This window comes from Thermobia domestica, chromosome 10 (genome assembly GCF_964235325.1).
Source record: "Thermobia domestica chromosome 10, izTheDome1.hap1.1, whole genome shotgun sequence".
Lineage (NCBI taxonomy): Eukaryota > Metazoa > Arthropoda > Insecta > Zygentoma > Lepismatidae > Thermobia > Thermobia domestica.
The window spans coordinates 160,313,222-160,334,307 of NC_137463.1; the positions used below are offsets into that span (position 1 = coordinate 160,313,222).

At 32.4% G+C, this 21,086-nt stretch overlaps 1 protein-coding gene across 1 annotated transcript in view; it reads left to right on the forward strand.

Annotated features, from left to right (window-relative positions):
- Ret (protein kinase receptor Ret oncogene) overlaps window positions 1–21,086 on the forward strand; it is a 707,216-nt gene that overhangs the window by 277,576 nt on the left and 408,554 nt on the right. The gene's annotated exons all lie outside the window — the stretch shown is intronic.

A 21,086-nucleotide genomic window follows, 5' to 3' on the forward strand; every position in this document is an offset into this window, starting at 1 on the left:
GAAGTTAATAAGTTAGTGTAGTTTTATTGATTTATTATATATTTTCATTGTTTAATTTTATATTTACCATAATCTATTATGCATTTTTGTTGGAAAACAGTTTGCATTCGTTATTAAGAGATCTTAAGTGTTTTGTAACAGCACGCATCTATATTAAGATACATATGAGCGAGGTAATGAAATCGAACACCATATTTTTCTTAAGAAAAATTCCTGGTAGTAAGCATGTATAGTAATGAATAATTCATAGTTTTTAAAGGTTGATTCTAAGTATGTGCTATCCATTACAGAAACAATTTAAACCACTTTTGTATTCAAAAATAAGGAATTTGTATAAACTCTTTCTGTACGGTATGCATAACCAAACTTAATAATACCAAAGATGATGAAAGGAAAAGTTAATTACGTACACCAAGAGAGAAAACCCTCCAAACAACAAGTAAACACGAACGCCTCTTAAAAGTTTTCTTCTAGGACAAAGCGTCAGTGCAGAAGGAAAAAAGAATTGAAAACGAGTAAACAACGTTCTACTTCCCTTGAGTACTGTATACTTTCATCTATCAATTGCTCTTTCTGAGACTCTGAGGACAAAAGTTTGTTGATACTTTCCTTCCTCTTTTAAGACCTTGTTATTAAGTGCTAACAAGAGAACTTCAAACACTTTCAATTACATTAATTAATTAATAATTAGTCATAGAAGTCTTTTTATTTGTACATCTGTAAGAAATGCAAATATTTTGATGTCTTTAGTTCATTATTGCATACAGATTTAAAACTCTAAAGTTCAAAAGAAGAATGAGACATCGAACGTTTTTCCAGATTACGGATCCGTTGATGGATCAAATAGTAGCATAAAAAATCTTCATAGATGGTTCGTCTTCCTATTATCCGTCGGTAACAGAAATTTACAACCTTTAGAGGTGGAGACTTTTTGTAATATTCACCCGAGAATTCATTGAAAAATGTTCTGTGAAAAGAAGATCTACTAGCAAAATGAAGAGAAAGAAACAAAATATGTTCCAGTACCCCAACTTTCCTCTCTCACAACCCTATTTCTCCATGTACGTTTTAGAGACTTGTAAATAGATTCATGAGTAATATAAAGCTATTACGAAGAATAAGCAAACTCGTGAAATAAAATAAAATTCGTCTTAACATTGAATATATTTCTGAAACGAGGTTTATTATATGTATATATTTACAAATGAGGGACTGTTAGGAATACTGGGGGCAAAAAGAACAATGTAATTGATGTAATTGAAACAAGTAAGCTTCATTACACAGTATGAAACTACAGTAGATGTCCAAACTTTGGAAATTCAATAGTCAAACTTCAAGTAGTACTGTACTTAATACTCAAATTCAACTTGTTGCAATAGATTAATAAGATCAACGAGCGGATTCCTCAGACTCTGAATCCAAATCAGAAAGCCATTATTCGCTTTGCCGTACTGTTTTGTTCAATAAAAGTTTGAACTCGATATAGTTAATTTGAACTACTGAATAGATGTTAAAGGAGGAAATATAACCTATTTTCAGAAGCTAAATCGACTGCAAAAAACTGCATCTGGATATCTCGGACTGTTTTTGCTCTACGGAAATCAGTATTGATCAGTATTGAATAGTAAATTTCAACCACTTAGAGTTTTGGTAGAGTGCTTCGGGTTGTGGTGGTAATGTTCTGTTGACACCCTAAATCGATTGCAACAAACAGATTGTTGCTTATTTGCTACTATTTTTATTCTATGGTGATACTGTAAATGTTGAAACCGAAACATGTCGTTAACTTAGACGACTTTTAGTTTGAATAGAGAGTTAATGGAGAAGATAAAACCTACCTTTGAGATGCTGAATTGATTACAAAACCCCTATCTCTCGACATCTCTTACAGTGTTCGATGTAATACCTGTGGTGAGACGGATGGACGCACAAAGTCGCTCTAGGAGTAATACTTCCGACACTTATACGTTATGTAAAAAAAAATAAGGTAAAGAGAGAGAGAGAAACTGGTTAAGACATTAGCTGAAAAGGGACTGTATCGCGAGATACAAGGTAAGAGGGTGCTGTGGCTGGAAAGAGAGGGAAGGGATGAAGGAAGCTACAGATAATGGACGATATTAAAACAGAAAAACTCATACGTGAAGACGAAGAGGTTAGCTGGAGATTGTGATGCATGCAAGGTTTTCAGTTGCTGCAAGTGGCCTGCCAATAATGCCAGAATACCTACACCTTGGTGATAGTGACCAAGGTGTAGGTATTCTGGCATTATTGGCAGGTCACTTGCAGCAACTGAAAACCTTGCATGCATCACAATCTTCAGCTAACCTCTTCGTCTGGAACTAATAGCCTGGAACTAAATAAATATTATTTACCGTAAAAGTAGTAGAATTTCAGAGTAGTTTTGTTGCAATATATGTGTTTGGTTTTCAGTGAAGTGTGCATGCACATCAAATACTTCATCATAAAGACGTAATAGTCTGTAAAATTTTACTACTGTTGTAACGAGATTGTTGTTTAAAAGTTCACTTCTATCTCACACTAAAGTAAACAACAATATGAAATCTAGTACGGTGGTTTTGGTATACAGGCAATGATAAATTCATGTTCTAAGGCTTTAACACAAGATATTCAGCATAGGCTGTATCTCTCTTCTCAAAGTCATTTCGACAGTTGATCGACAGGTAGGAAGTGCATTCATTTCTTGTCAGAGGACTACTAAATTCCTTAAGTTACGGACACATAGGATTCGCGTATAGTGCAAAAGCTGCAATTTTCCATTCTGAAAAGAGCGTTGTCGACCTTCAATGGTTTGTGATTTGTAAAAATGAGATTAACATGCTTCTTCACCAATGAAGCTTATTTCACTTGAATGCTTGAACGATCAGAGCAAACACTTACTCAGAACAGTCACAATTATTTTGAGTTTAAATAATTCGTACACATTTTATGACGTCTTATTTCATTCTTAAAAACTGAGAGTGGTTGTATGCAATTCCTAGGCAAGGAGTTATGTACCACTCTGATTTGAGTCAATTGTAGTATCATATATGCATGTAGACATCATTCAACACTTCGTGATGATGTTTCGAAAAAGAATAATGTTATGTTGGTTCTAACAAGAGAATACGCCAAACGGTGAAATCGGAATGTTCAAGAAGTATCTTCAAAGATTTTGCGAAAATCAAGATGACCTCAAGAACCTCAAAATTGATTTTATTTTAATACTACACGCTTCAAGGTAAAAGATACTGTAAGAGTTTCGTAAACAGTACGCTATACTGTGTCTCTAATAAGTTTCCTCGGAGTATCAGCCAGGTTAAAATATTAACTTCGAACATTTCGAATGCTAATATTGCATTCACCTTCAATGGCATAACGTCGGAAGTCAGCTAGAGAATACTGCTATTTACTGCTGTCCATCGTTGAATCAATATTCTTCACAAGCGATAGAGTTCAGTTGAGTTGATCTTGAGCTTAATGTCTTTTTCAGCAGCGAGGCTATATGAGACGAGGCCTACTGATTAACGTGGAATTCGAACTACATGAGCTCGCGCCGGGAATTGAAGCCGGGTTTCCTACGCTAACCGCTTAGCCACGAAGGAGCTCTCAGAAGCGATATAATACTATTACCTGAAGCAATAATGATAATCACAATAAGTATGTTCGTAGTACTTACCTTCGATCCAATGGCTAGCATGAGAGATTTTGGTGCACGGAGTACTGAATTGGATTCCCGGTCGCAGAGCATTGAAATGATTCTACCTTTAACTGTAGGTGCACGTTTTCTATAGCTTCTGCTTTCAAAAAGAACACTAAATTTTACCATCGAAAAATACATAATATAAAGTTTGGAATGCATTTAATGAATAAACAAGTATATAATAGAGACAAATATTCCGTTACGTATGAAATATTAGATCTATTTTTTAAAAATTTATTTTTGTCAACTTCAATCGTTTTTGTCTTCTTATGAATTCTTACGTTAAATTTGCAAGCCTTATTCTTATGTGCAATTTTTAAAAAATAGTAAGTTAGCCAATAGTAAGTAAAATAGTAAGTAATAATGCCAATAACGGTTCAAAAGACGAAAAATAATGATGTTAGCAAATGCGCTTCTCATTATCCATTTAAAGTGCATACCATCTGATAGTCAAAGCAATTGATTGGCTATAGTGTCAAAGAATTTAGTTTTTACTAATTAATATTTTAATCTCCAAGCCCTAGTCATGTATTGAAATTAGAAAAAATAAATTAGCTATATTTTCACTAACGGGCCGAAGGCCCAAAAAATTGATATTGTGAATCGATGTGCTGAGCATATATTACGCAGTTAAACAACATACCATGTGATGGTCACAGCAATTGGCTGGCTACAGCACCAAGGAATTTAGTTATTACTTTTGTTTGTTAACATTTAAAACTATGCTCACATGAACTACAATCAGTAAATCATCTCTTTATTAAAACAACCATAAAAATATGTTTTACTCATAAATAGTTCTTTTAACTAATTAAATCTATCCGAGTCATCGAGCGAATTAGATTGAATTGTTGTTTTTAATAAGTTCTTTGAAACTTGAAAGCTATTTTGAAATTAATTTTATAGATATATTGGAAAGCAGACAATCGTAATAATAACAATAATAATAATATAAATGCCTATACCGGAGTAGCTCGTGGAAACAAGTTACAATGCATTAAACTGAGTAATGTGTTCATTTACCAAATCCCGTAGATCCCTTTTATGAGGCGAACAATATGAGGTTATAGTAACTGCGGAAAATAACCAATGATACCCAAAATTACTGCCTCTGAACATAAACTGAATTTCCAACATGCTCTACGATTCCTATACACACATTTTAAAGATGGGACAGATAAACGTTAACAGCTTAACAGGATTAACTTTTGCTACTGTTTGTTGTTATTTTATGATTGTGTATTGGAAAAATCTATCGCCTTCCTTTTGTTTCCATTGGTGTTTCACTTCATTCCACTCTCTCTTCCTTTCTCCATATGTGTGAATGTAAGAGAAGAAGGAAATGGAAAAGGATTTGGTAATTTGCGAGTTAAAAGTTAGAGAATGATATAGTTTGTGAAACTGTACAATTTGTTCTCGCACGATTGACGTGGCTTAATTGGCGATGTTACGGCCTATAAATTTGCCAATGAAACGGATTCAGCTATAAACTGATCCTGATTCTACTATTCCAGGAATTTCCTCATACATATCATTATATTCCTAACATGTAGCCTTTGTTCGTAGTTTAACTAGATTCTATTTTCATTGAAAGTCATATTCATACCTTACACCTTAGACATGTGGGAATTATCTCCGCCATAAGTGTAATTTACATAAAAAGTAAAATAATTATCCAATCATATAAATCATCGATTGACTATCAGGATGATGATAAACAAAGGTAAACTGAGGAATCATCTTAAATGATCCGCTTAGTTTGCCCAAACTGGACCATTTTGCTTCCGCTCAAGGAAACGCAAGATAGATTTCCCGTCTTTTGAAATAATAAGAATGAAATAATAAATAATGAAATAATAAATAATTAAAAAGATATAATTGTATTTATATGTTACTGCATTTAATAAATAGATTTTAATGTTGATTCTCACTGACCAATAAAAATCAGATTAGTACGAACAGCGTTGTGTGTGTTTTGCATTGATTTATTTGACTCTGATAGAAGTGTCACAACTACCCACCAAATACAAGTATTAAATTCTAGAATAAGAGATAGTTTTATCTAGACATCACTTGTTAAGTTTCTATTTATATACGAGGACCAAAGAAGAATCTTTTTTCAAACTTTTGCTATGCGTTTTTAATACAATTAAGAAACTTTTTCTTGTCTTTTTCTTTGTTTGATGGTTATCTCTTGCGTTACATCTTGAGATCTCCTTATCACCTTATGAGAATATCAAATATACAATCAGGTTAGATAGTCAGCTGTTACTTAAAGATTACACAGATATTACCAAGGTCAATCTACATGCAATACGACATAAATATTCAGAACATGTTTTATGTAATATAATCAAAATTACGTGGTGTTGCAAAACGACACCGCCAACGATTACATGTTTGGCTACAGGCATGTAATTTGAAGTACTCCCAAACTACCTTTATAAAAATTGTTGCAAAGTACCGTAGGATTCAGAAACTTGGATATTTGGATAGGGCGCATACTAGTTCCTAAGTGAAGTCTTGAACCGACACCGGTAGATAATATAGTTTTGGAGCTGTGGACCTTCAAATTTCATTTTTACATGTTTCCGGCAGAGTATAACTCCGAAAGGAAGCAGCTATACTTTTTGTCTTATCTTAGTGTCATGAATCACCTCCCAAACATTGTTGGTGTTGTTTTGAAACACCCTGTATAATTAGTCGCACATCCTGGCATATTCTAGGAAAATCCCAGTGATGTCATTATCTCACGAATTCACAAGGTGTGTCGATTTTGTCAATCAATCTGTAAACTAATCACCCCAAAAGCATGCCGAAAGTTCAGGATCTGAATTCCTCCATTTCTCCTGTAGTATATCAGATAGTTGTATTACAGAAGTAAAACATACCGACTTGACCCTGACTCAACTTTGCAATTAATATTTCATATATTCTTTAGTATTCAGATCATAGTTTTGAGCTGCGTTTGTCGTTTACTACAGTGTCAAGTACCCGTTCTAATATGATTGACATGAAAACTGATACTATTGACTTGCGTACGCTCATAGTATAAAATCACTAAGAGTGTTGGAAGCATTTCATAATCAGAGAATTATACAGAATTCGAAACAAAATCCATACGATTTGTTTACCAGCCAAAAACCCCACATACAAATATTTTAGGTCTTTTGCATGAATGCAAAAAGATCTTTCTATCATGTAAATATAGAACTTCCATCAAAATTTGATTCTTTAAAGCTAAATTTTTGCATACACAAATGTGCTTGTAATTTCCTGCTCTAAGACATTATTGTGATGGTTATGTACCGATATATTTCATATTGAACATTCTAAATTTTGCTCTATACATAACATCAAAGTTGTATGCAGTACCAGGGAACACTGTAGTTTTCTCCTCTGCAAGACCTAAATCCCAAACTTCAATCTTACTTAAAGTGTTTCGAAGTCACATAATACATTAATTTGCTCTAACATGTTCTGAAAAGACAACGGAGGAAATCTTTTGATGCCATTTTCCCCATCATTGTATTATCATTCTGTTGATTAGAATATTCCAGAAACATTCAGAACATTCATACATTGATTTCCAATGATTTTTTGATTGACAACACACTTTATTGAACATCCATGGCATTACGACACATATAGTTAAGGTACTGTGCTATTACTTTTTATATTTATCGAACTCAAGGGTCTCAAAATTGATTTTAACTTATTGTTAAAATGTGTCGTATACACTTTATACTTATAGGATTCCTGTACATCAAAAGACCTACTTTTAAATTCTATAAGTTTGCAATACGCTTGTTGTTAATCACTGTATAAAAATATTTTATATGCCAAGAAATAGCAACTAAAATTTGTTCTAGATTGTAGATGTTATTCTTTCTGTGAAAATAGTTTATTATACTCTAGTCTCTAAATATCTTAGTTTCAAGTATTCTTGTTGTTCTTCTTTCAAATTTTGAATCTTATTTTAAAAAATTGATAATAAATGGTACCAGAGATTGTAAAGAAGACTAAGTGAAACTTACTATGCAACAATTTGAACGAATGTTTACTTGTGCAATTCTTTGTTTGTGATCGTATACCAATACGAGATTGGTATGGAAAAGAAAATAAAATGTTTTACGAGAAGATCTTCAAACTGACATAAAATAAGTCGTCGTAGAGTGCACACCCAAAAGAGGAAAAGGAAATCTCTTTTGTCTTGGAGGGATGCCACTATATCTCCAATGTCAACAGGATTAGAAGGCCCTCTTGTAACCAAAGAAAGAAAGAAATTGCTCTTTCGCGTGGCTGCCTCGTATAAAACTTTCCAAGAGAGGCTGCAGGGGGTTATGCGTCCTCTTCTACAGCAATAATGTAACCGTTGCTAGACATTCTTTTCCTCACGCGAAAACAACTCGCGCTGCTTATAACTTTGCGAAGAGTGTTGTAATGTAAGACCTATCAACGTTAAATGTCTTAATATTTTTCTACCAAAGATTGCCCTATTAATATAATAATACAAGCATCAAACATATTTTCCGGTCCTCTCTTTGTACCCAATGTGATTAAGAAGATCATTTAGAAAGTGTCACCTCTAAAAAGACGAATCAATAAGATCTGTTCTTCCAACGCAGCTCTATAATATGTACACTGTATTTTAAAAGCATATATGTTGCAACCATTCCTTTTATCAATATTTACATTTTTTTCATACTGTTCAAGTTTTCTCAAATCTTTAAATATGATTTATTAATTTTTCTCTCAATAGAAATACGTAATTATACACTAGAATTTGACTTGTACTCCCAGAAAACCAAATTAAGGTAGCGCTAATATCTTAAAATCTACGTAGAAAAAATAAACAATACAAAACTAGCTTTGAAAAGTTACAATGTAACCAGGAATATCCACGAATTGTAGAATAAACAGCTGGAATGTAACGTGCATGGAATCACAGAAAAATTAGATATTAAAACAAAGATGATATAATTTACAAATTTTACATCTAAAATTAATAGCCTAAAAAATTGTTACAATAACAAGCTAAAAGTAAATAAATGAATTTCCCTCGTATACTAGAGAAAGTATTTTTTAATGAAAACATACAAAAATTATAAAACAAAACTATATTTTGGTATAAATATTTGAATTCTATTCTGAATATTTTGAATAATTAAAATATGTAAAGCTACACTATTATTTGCAATGAATACATAAATTTAACTGTTTTTTTTATAATTGTTTAACATAAATCGAATTTTATACTATGAAGCAGAACAAAGACGTTATGAATAGAGGTAAGGGTAATTAGTTTTCTAAATGATTGTATATTGTTTTGTGATTAATAATATGTATTACAGAAATTTATTTATTTTCTATTTAGATTTGTCTCCTACATTAACGACAATATGTTTCATATTATTATTAGATCTGCAACAACATTAGACGAAGTAAGTCTACTTATCTTCTATTAAAAAAAAGTTTCAGTAACAACCGGTCAAACCTTGAAGAGAAACACAAATTGTGAGAAAATTCCATGTTTCCTCGCACACAGGACACAAGAAAGGTGGGTGTTAGAAATCAATATATCACCGCTGGGGAACCACACACCTTCACTAACTTCCAGCCAAAGTCTTGTAAATGCACAAGGTGAGACGTGAGGAAGGTGACAAGTATACAGGGTTTACAATGTCAGAGTTCTTTCTTTTTTTATGATACGAAAATCTTCTAAAACATATCCTCACAACCAGATATCACGATATGCCTCTAAAATGGAAATAAGATAAAATTTATACTACAGTGATTCAGTGTTCGAGTAATTAATTATGATGAGGGAAGTTAGGTTTCGGTGAATAATTTGCTTACGTTAAAGTAATTAAATTGAGATTTTTCTGTTGATTTCATTTAATTCTCTAATTTTCTTTAATTTTATCATCGCTTCTTAACCATTTTATTTATTCTTATAATATCTGCTAACTCGGTCTACAAAGAAATGAAGTTAAAATTGGAACAAAGTATGGGAAAAGAAGCCTAAATTAACTATGCCTTGCTTCGTGCAACACTTGCAATCCTTTTGGAGTTCCAAGTGGGTAAGTATCCCCCTCTGGGTTCGACACTTGTATTTGGAAGGCTGAATTAATTTTGGTGTTGCAAGACACTTCGACAAGTAGTAATGTTCCTCTATTTCTATACCCTGCCACAACCCTAAAACAATTTGAACACTTTTCTTTGTGCTGCAATAAAATGTCACAACGGCTCTTTTACGGTAGAAAATAGATTAAACACTGTTTGTCTCATCTAGATAAAATCACCCCTTATACAAGATATACAATCAATTCCACTTGTCCCTTGTGAAGTATGTTTTATACAGTTTTCTGGCATTTGTGAATCTCTCCCGGATGTGACTCTCTGTGAGGCGGTATCAGTGTGCTTTGTGAGGCTATTCTAATGCAAAGGTTTTCCGGATAGTGTTGTGAATTGTATCATTTGAGATACCGCGTCGTATGGCCAAACTTTTCTGCGTTGAAAGAATGACCTGCATCACTGCTTTCCTAGTGGTGCGCTGTATTAGGAGGTTCGAACGGACTGTGGTCATTTCACCTCACAATTTTCAGACGACTACGTATTGCGGAGCTCTGTTGGGCACATAGTCGGATTATGAAACCCACACTAGCTTTGTTGATGGTTAAATCATCCTTCAAGTGATTATAATGTTCACCGGAAAGTCCAGAAATGAATCCTTCACATAGAGCACTTAATTCTTCCACGAATTGTACACAATTGATAGACCTACTGTCTTCAAGTACAGGTCGCAGTACTTATGTATCGAGATAAAATTAAAGCAATTTATCGAGGTAAGAGCTTTCAAATCGATCGTTTAGAAGAGCCAGTGAAAGTGGACTATTTTTACCATAGGCAAGTCTTTGTACTAAGCGAACAAACTACTATGTATATTTAAAATATTAGTGATCAGGGAAACAAAAATATTTGCAGAATTATTTAGCTATTTTATATCAGTTCAAACACATAATTTATGCAATGTTTGTCCAGTCTACTAGACACAATCATGTATAAACATATATTGCCATTTGACACGAATAATGTCTGGGAAAGAGGAACGCAAACCCTTCAGTTATCATAACATGTAATATCTTTAAAATGAATTATGCTAATTTCGTACAAGATAGTGAACAACAAACTTCGAAATTCCACCCAAAATTGAATTGGCTATTGTTAAAAGAGGATAGGTATCAAAACTAACGTTTCTTAAAAAAACTATTTGAAATGTCGTATGGGCTCTTTCTTTGGACGTCTAGAGCAGACATTTTTATACATAATTATTACTTGATTAAAATATTAAAGTCCTTATAGAATTATAATAACTGTTTAAAATTTTGCACATATCTCCTTTTACTTCAAAGTAAGTGCGTCTTTTTCTTTTGTGTTCTCTGGCTTCCTTCGTGTCATTTAAATGTACATAGGCTGAGTATTGAAATATTTGAGACTGTTGATAACACAAATAATATTAATTTATGTACAATATTTAAACAGATCAGAGATGTAGAACTAGCAATTGTCTCAGGATTAAGCACTCAAAGTTTTGATTAACAGCATTGTCTTCTTCGTTTATTTCACGTAGGGATGCCCGGTCAAGAAGTAAGCAACATTAATTAATTTTTTTCTTTTTTAGTTTATGAAAGCGTTTTCTCAGTACTATATACAATACAAAAGATTTTTCTCGCTGCCTGTTTTTGTTTGTCCTTTATGGAGATTCAATACAGAAAGCAGACATGGATGAATCTACCATTTCCAGGTTCAACAGAGGGATAAGGGCAGAATCTTCTTTCCGGAATCTATAGATGTTATTGACACCCATTGACCTCTAAATCACAAGGAAACAATAACAAATGTTCTCGGATGTATTTTCAAGCATATCAAACAATCAGGCGATGACTGGAAATGTAGGACAAAACTGTTCTTTGAAAATTTATGAACACGAGTTTGTTCTTTTTCTAGAACTAGCTAAGAAAACTTTGTTAGTGTTTCATAAGTCATAAGTACCTGCGAGGTCATAAAAGACGAGTTTCAAATCAGACTACTTTTTCTATGCTTTTTTTAAATTTTTAAATCTGCATTTAACCTTTGCGTTCTGAACAAAGGCTCTCATGCGTGTTAAATATGATTTTTAAAAATAATAGTGATATGGTCTGAAATAATTTGACACGGTTTTATCAACTTCACAATGTTGTTGTCAGAAATGTGGACATGCCTTTAAGTTCTTCTTTTTAACTTCATTATTTGCATCTTGACTTGCACTTATAAACAATTGTATTTAATGTTCAGCTTTTATGTAATTAATGTTTTAGTATAGATTCACAAAATCACAAAAAAAATAAACTACTTTGTTGTAACCTACGAAATTATAAATATTATAAAAGAAATAGGTCCATAAATCTGTTATCTCATTATCTGTCGATATTTGCAAAGACATTGTGGAAGCGGGTAAAAATATTACAGAAGAGATATTTTTATCTATACATACCACTATTTACTGCACTCGATTGAAAATTTACTCGTAATCGCTTTCTTTCAGATTTACAGTCTCTCTACAGTGTGGATAAATTAGCATTGGAAGTGAATATCTCTTCAACTACCAGCCTTTGCAATGAAATTGCATGTTACCGCCTTAAACTTGTTTTCTGCTCTATCCAAAACTACATGATTTAGGAATTCTTAGTGGCAGCTCAACAGATTCCCTACATGATATGAGAGATTTCGGACGTTTCGTTAGGAAACATAATTCCGATTCATGACGTATCGAATGACGTTCAAGCAAGCAACCAAAAGTTGTTGATAGAACATCGATATCTTGAACAGAACCAAGATGGTGAAATAATTTTGTTGTTTTATGTGGTTGCATAATGACAGTAGGAAATTAGTATGCTCTCGTTTTCTGACATTTATGTATGTTATTTTCAATTGACAACTGTGATGACTCAGTACAATGTGCACCCAATTCGATAACTGAAGAAGACGTAGAGTTTCTGAAACGATCTTCTTTTATATCCTTTCTGATCTGTGGATATAAAAGAAAGTCGCCAGGAGCAAGAGCTGAGGTTGCGGGACAGTCTCTCGTTTCCTACAGAGAAACGACACTTTTTTGTTTGCAACATTAACACGTGCGGATGCAGTTTCCACTACCAAATTAGGCCCTTTCTTACCTTCTCAGCTGCTTCAAAGCAAAAGATCGTGTGTAAATACATCGTACTTTAATAATCGAAGAAAGTGTACCCCTCCATCCCATTTTGATTCTTCAAAAGAAACAAACTAAATCATCCCTGCAGATAATACTTGTTCCCGCACCCAATGCTTAGTTTTAAAAGGTTCGAGTATATACCGCGGGGGAGAGCACATGGTCTTACCCGTCCCCCAATGTTGAAGACATATGCGCCCCTGGTATTTTCCCAGTTTTGTGCTTTTGTTCAATCAACACACACAAATTGTAAGTAATTATGTGGTTTGTGAGATAGTCTATTGTGCTTTATTTAGTACAGAGCACAATATTTCTTTCATTTGAAGTCACTGGAGCAGGTTGTGGCTGACATTTCTTATTTTAGAAATAAGTTATTGAATTACAATATTATAAACTTTTTAAAAGTTATTATGGAGGTGCTATACAATTTAGAGGCTATGAGCTAGTGATTTTCGTTTTAATCGACTATCTTATTATTCGAGGAAGGTCCCATGATGCTCGGTTAACATGGACTCTGCTGTCTACAGTACAATCAAATTTTTCTTTCAATGACATAGAAAGTTAGAAGATAGGAGGTATTAGTACGTTAAAGCCAAATAGCATGATGGTAGAAGAGGCATTGTAACCTGAATGGTATATGAACTGACTTAAATTGTGCCACTCAAAAGAACACAAAACTTGAATAATATTTAAACATAAAGGTTTCATTTATGAATTAAAGAAAATATACCAAACATCGTGGTATCTTCCCCTATATAGGTCATACTGAATTCGTATGTCTAGTATATTCATGTCATATAATGCAGAAAGTAATTTGCTCTAAACTTTGTACTTTTACATCAAGTTGTTCAAAGAAGTCATCGATTATATTCGATTCAATCATGTTGTATATGTGAATTCAATTGAAACATATTCGTATTCTCTAAATTCAAGGTTCCACACACTGCATCAAATTTTGTGGTGTACATTTCAAAGTTCAGAAGAAAGATATAATAATAATGAAAAATATTTTAAACTTTTAAGATTTGAAACTCACAGAATGGTGTCTTAGTCACAGGTAAGGATTTAAGTAAATATATACACGAAGGTGCCGAAGTTTACAAAAGAAAATCTTATGCTATTTACAGGGAAGATTTAAGGAGGAAACTACATAATAAATCTGTATAAGTAACTCAAGTGCCGAAGTTTCTACAAACCCTATCTTATGTACAGTGATGATTCAGAGAAGAAACGTGCTCAGTAAGTCTGTATAAGTATCTCAACGTGTTTACTCTTCTATACATATGCATACATTTAATAATAAAACTACAATTAAGGTACTTTAAGGTTCCTAATACTACTTCTAGTTGAAAAAGAGTAGCCTGATAGTACAGTGTTACTGTTCATTCGAGGAATCTCTGGATCGATTTCAGATTATAAGATATAGCAAGCAACATTGTATTTGTAAGGCTATTAATGGTCCTATCGTATATCTCTACTTAATAATTCCACGTAATTTTCCAATACATTTTACCTGCATTTATCAACCGTCTTTTGGCAATGTAGAATATTCCTGAGAGATTGTACTAAAAATTTCTTAACTACTAGTACTCGTCAAATGAGGCCTCCTTTGAAGTAACACTACGAGATATTCACGTCTGTGTGGGAACAAGGACATGCTTTTTTTTATTGGCCGCCAGTTGCGCTGGTGTCAGTCTTCTTTAATTCCCTTCGTATTGACAAACCCTTAATGCCTTCATGAATTAAGATAGTTGATTCATCATTCTCCAAGTTTCGTACAGTAACTCTAATATTCATTGTTTTCTGAAGAAATTTCATAATGTTTATCTCCATGTTTTCAAAATATCCATTGTTACATTTTCTTCTCTTATAGTATATTTGTTTACGTTACCTATAATTATTCATCCATTCTTAAGAATACAGCATAAGGTGGGACGTTAAACTGAAAGATTTCATTGTTAAAAATTATGGTTTTCCATCATTGCTGCTTATTTCTCCAAGAAGATTAACTTTTTACTTAGTTATAAGGAGGTTTCAATACATGAGACTTCCTTCTTCAGACATATAACAAGAGATGCTTTAAGTAATGCTGTTAATTTTTATAAGAAATACTATATTTACTAGCTATTTTTAAAGCAATATTGTTTCCTTTTCTGTTCCATGAAGCTCAAACTTCATATTAGTGCTGTTGAATATATTTTTTGAAATATAAAAATGACGAATCATACTCCAAAGTTATCTATAAGATACATTAAACAATGTTAGTTTAAAAGGTCGGCAGAAGTTTCCCATCTTCCTGACACATCATGATACTTAACGCAAGAATTAATGGAACTGATACTAAATGAAATTTTTAGTACAATCTCTCATGATTATTCTACATTGCCCAAAGATGGTTCACAAATGCCGGTAAAATGTATTGGAAAATTACGTGGAATTATGAAGTAGAAATATACGACAGGACCATTAATAGCCTCACAAATACAATGTTGTTCGCTATATCTTATAATCTGGAATCTATCGAGAGATTCCTCGATTCAACGATAACACTGTACCACTAGGCTACTCTATTTTCAACTAGAAGTAGTATTAGAAACCTTAAAGTAGCTTAATTGTAATTTTATTATTAAATATATGCATATGTATAGAAGAGTAAACATATTGAGATACTTATACAGACTTATTATGCACGTTTCTTCTCTGAATCATCATTGTACATAAGATAGGGTTTGTAGAAACTTCGGCACTTGAGTTACTTATACAAATTTATTATGTAGTTTCCTCCTTAAATCTTCCCTGTAAATAAAAGTTTTTTTTTTGTAAACTTCGGAACCTAAGTGGTTAAGAATCACCTTACACTGGATCTCTATGAGAGTAAACCCAGAAACTTGAAACTTCGTGTATATATTTCCTTAAATCCTTACCTGTGACTGAGGCACCATTCTGTGAATTTCAAATCTTAAAAGTTTAAAATATTTTTCATTATTATTATATATTTCTTCTGAACTTTGAAATGTACACTACAAAATTTGATGCAGTGTGTGGAGCCTTGAATTTAGAGAATACGAATATGTTTCAATTGAATTCACATATACATGATTGAATCGAATATAATCGATGACTTCTTTGAACAACTTGATGTAAAAGTACAAAGTTTAGAGCAAATTACTTTCTGCATTATATGACATGAATATACTAGACATACGAATTCAGTATGACCTATATAGGGGAAGATACCACGATGTTTGGTATATTTTCTTTAATTCATAAATGAAACCTTTATGTTTAAATATTATTCAAGTTTTGTGTTCTTTTGAGTGGCACAATTTAAGTCAGTTCATATACCATTCAGGTTACAATGCCTCTTCTACCATCATGCTATTTGGCTTTAACGTACTAATACCTCCTATCTTCTAACTTTCTATGTCACTGAAAGAAAAATTTGATTGTACTGTAGACAGCAGAGTCCATGTTAACCGAGCATCATGGGACCTTCCTCGAATAATAAGATAGTCGATTAAAACGAAAATCACTAGCTCATAGCCTCTAAATTGTATAGCACCTCCATAATAGCTTTTAAAAAGTTTATAATATTGTAATTCAATAACTTATTTCTAAAATAAGAAATGTCAGCCACAAGCTGCTCCAGTGACTTCAAATGAAAGAAATATTGTGCTCTGTACTAAATAAAGCACAATAGACTATCTCACAAACCACATAATTACTTACAATTTGTGTGTGTTGATTGAACAAAAGCACAAAACTGGGAAAATACCAGGGGCGCATATGTCTTCAACATTGGGGGACGGGCAAGACCATGTGCTCTCCCCCGCGGTATATACTCGAACCTTTTAAAACTAAGCATGGGGTGCGGGAACAAGTATTATCTGCAGGGATGATTTAGTTTGTTTCTTTTGAAGGATGAAAATGGGATGGAGGGGTAAAATCCTTCAACTCCTCCGGTAATTCGCAGCTTGTGTAAATTAAATATTATTTTATTCGGTCGATATATTTTCGATAGATTTTCAATTACTTGCTACTTGAACTATACTTCATTTGGTTAATAAACTTTCACAATATGAAGACGTAATAAAATATATTGGATATACCTAGTATGTCACAAAGTGACGTTACCATAGATTGTCTATAGCATTGTCACAATTAACACACAGGAAGAGTTGAATACGATCTAACATATTTTATAATATCCTGGTCACCATGTCCTCAGAAATTGCTTTAAAGTTTTAGGTAATGTTTGATTTGAAAGCGTGAATTGTGCTTTGTTACGGAAAATTCAATCTTTTACGTAGATCGAAGAATCTTGATGACCATGGATGTCAGAGTACCTACGAAAGAACACCGTTAGTGAAAAACGATAAAATTTCACTTATGCTGCTACGGAAAGTATGGCATATCATTACATTTCGCTGCAAATAAATAATGGAAAATCTGTCTGTGTTTAACACATTCACAAATGTTTGAAAATTTTTATGTTTCTAATGACTGTGTGTTCTCAGCCATGAGGTGCAGCTCTCATTAGTGCCGCTACTTCCATCCGCCCATTACCACTCTGCTGTCGCACCAGTAGCTTTTTTCCCTTTCTGACACACGTTGAAGTAGTTCTAGTTCCAATTTTGGTTACGTTATATTCATTGCTGCTGAGGGATCTAGTATAATATGATGTACATATTTGTTTTTAAAGTATGAAATACACTGAATATTTGGGTTATAATGTCTTTAACTATGACGAAAAATAAAGACACTATAAAAAGTTCGAAACAAACAATATTAATGTTTATACAATAAGAAATCTTTATTATTAAAATACAGAAGAAATCGAACATTCATATATTAGTGTATTATAAAAGTACTTATTATTTTATTCAACTTATAAAGGACACGAAAATACCTACGATTCGATACGAAGGATATGAAAATACATAAAAATCTCGACATTATTGAAAGTTAATTCTTCATAGTTAATAAAACTTCTCCAAAAAAATATTATTACTAGATATTAGATATTTATAAATTTACCTCTAATTTGAATTAACAATAGCTTAAATCTCGGGTTTCATGGGAAAGCAAACTGAGTTATTTAACTAATAACTAGAAATAATAATTCAATAATCAATCATGCAATACTGACAAATTTTCATTAGAAAACAGAGAAATAAGAAGCTTGAGATGACATCATATAGAAATTGTTCTGTGTCTACATTGTGAAAATTAAATATTCATTGTTTCAAATTTGAATACCATATCCATGCCAGTTACCGCTTTCTGTATATGTCTATCATGTCCTATTCACACTATAGACTTTAATATAGATACATTAAATACCTCATTGTATAAGTGCTCCAACCTAATATGTTTTAACACATTTGTTATTATGTTATCGTTCAGTTGTTTACGTCGTACTAGGAAAGAAACACCTGCCCCAGCTCACTTCCGAGCGGCAAGGTTTATAAATTTATTTTAACATTGAATATTTAGCTATTTTAGCATGAGTTTTAACTTTTTCTTATGTGCTATTATTTTCATTTCGAAATAAACGGATAGAATGGTAGTTATTAAGCATAATTATTTAGAAGTATATCAAAACTAAGTAAATTGTAAACAGTTGTTCAGGAATAAACATAAATTGATCATGTATAATAATTACTATAAGATATAATCAATGTTTAATATTTTAATAATTACTAATGTACTTCATTAATAATGTACTATTAAAAATATTTCATTAAATGAGAAATATTCAAAATATTTTAGGCCTGAAAGTTGGGTATAAATTTAAACTCTAGAGTTTGTGAGGATAACCGCATTTCCTTGAGTTTTCTCGGGGTTCTCAAGTTTACTACCACTCGTTATTTTGTCATATTTTGATAGCCAGTCTCTTGAGTTATTTTCCATCCCTTTTAGCCTCCCAACACAATCGTGATATGTTAAACAAAACTAAAAGAAGGGAAAAATAAAAATAAACTTTTTTCACTTTTGTATATAATAAAAATATGATAGATTAAAATTTTAGTATAATTCGTCTACATTTTGGTTTGTCAATAACAAATAAATCGTGAACCTTATTTATTCTCGTTTGAAGTAACTTTTTTCCTGTTTTATTGACATATTAGATTGTGTGTAAATGACCAAATTTCCATGAGTGAAAATTCCGCGCAGCTATTAACGTCAGTTGATATTTTGTGACACTGGAAGCGCATAAACAACCACCTACAGCTACTGCAGACACTTCGAAAAACTCAATTATGAGATGTCACATATCTACATGACTTACGATCTTTTCTTTCTACTTTTTCTAGTGTTTCATTAAAACACCAAGAGAAATCAAGTTCTGCAGAACACGTTTCCGAATCTTGAAAAGAAATGTAATAATATTCAAAACAACATGCTGTATGTTTCTTAACAGATAAAGTATAAATAAAAATATATCATAATGTTTGTGGGATCTTCACATTCTAATGTATCTTCACATTATAGAAAATATCATATTCAAGTTTTGACTTTTGTACTACTGTAAAATGTATTACTGTAGCGTCTCATACCAGAAATACAAATACGTCTTTGCCTTACTTTGAAACGAAAAGTATTTTGCTAAGAAATAAGGTTGGCGTGCTACCAATTGTATCTGTGAGTTAAGGCTAACTCTCAGGAAGTAACCAAAATTTAGTTCCTTCCATAAATTAACATGAATCTGAACGTATTTTTTACTACCGGGAAGGGAAACTGGAATCGCGCCCATTAAAGTACTGCACTAGCCATTTGATAAAAAAATTTGAAACTTAAATTTTGTTGAATAATGTATATAGTGAATTAAATCATGGTTTACTTTAAAGGATGTTTATAAATTATATACGGAACTTAATGTGTAGAATTACACGACTTACCCGGTCTCAAACAACACAAATTTTCTAAGAGGCATGTTTCCTCTTATTTCCATTAAACCTGATACGAGTACATTATGAGTATATCAAGAGTGTAAGCATAAATGTGAGACTGGCAAACATTTTATGGAATACTTAGTTGAAAAATGAAATGAAATGAAATCTTTAAGTTGTACGTCCCATAGTTAACCCGGCTAGGCTTAAGGAGACGGTGATGATGAGAAATGAATGAAAGGATGGAAGGAAGAAAGTAAGAGGAAACAGAAGAACCCGGGAAAACCCAAGCGCAAGGTGTTTTTCCACCACAAAGCTCACTTGGCGCGTGTACCAAAGACGACCTTTCTACTTCTGAGCCAATGCAGCCCAGCAGTTCGTTGAAACAAGTTCTTTTGAGTTATGGACATAATTTGATCTTGAATTAGCTTAGTTCCTTGAAGATAGCAAATAGATTGAAGTTTAGGTCCCACATCTTTTTCTATGATGTAAAAGATATCTACTCCTTAACTTAGTCACCAAAACTTTGTCAGAGAAACGTAAAAGACTGTAATTTACATAAAAATGAAATGTCCGATTACAGTCACGTAAAACTAAACATTATCATTTAGTTCTTATGGCATATGCAAATGAACTGGGTGCAATGGTAACAAATTTAGCACACCAACCTGTGTATGTTTGTTTTTACAAGTAACATTTTGAGCTGGAATCCCTACCTATCTGGTGTAAACGAATGTCTTCTAGAATGTTCCAAATAGTTAATATCTTTAATAGTTAATACCGAATTTATTCAATAGCTTTGCGAGAATTTGTTTAATTTTACATTTTATAGTTTCAGTGTTATAAAACTCGATAATGGATGTCTTGATGTACATTAAATGTATCAATAAACATACTAATATAATTTAACAAAATCAATCTATTTCAAAACTTAACGTGCTTTTTATAGAGCTATCTTGCTTGTCCAGTGAACTTATAATTATTTTTACATTGATGTAATAAACTATGTTAAAGTTCATTCTAATTAGTCAGCATGCTAATGTTCCTTTCATTTGACAGCAGCACACGACAATATCTAATCTGATATATTCAAATTGTTGTAGAGATGAATATTTTGACAAAATCTACATCTGCAATTAAACTCAGTAAAGTAAATATTAAAAAGTTTTGGCAAAAAAATCCTAACTTTGACGTGAGAATCCAGCTTTTCTTGAATATTGCATTTGATTTGTACCCAAGAGATGCA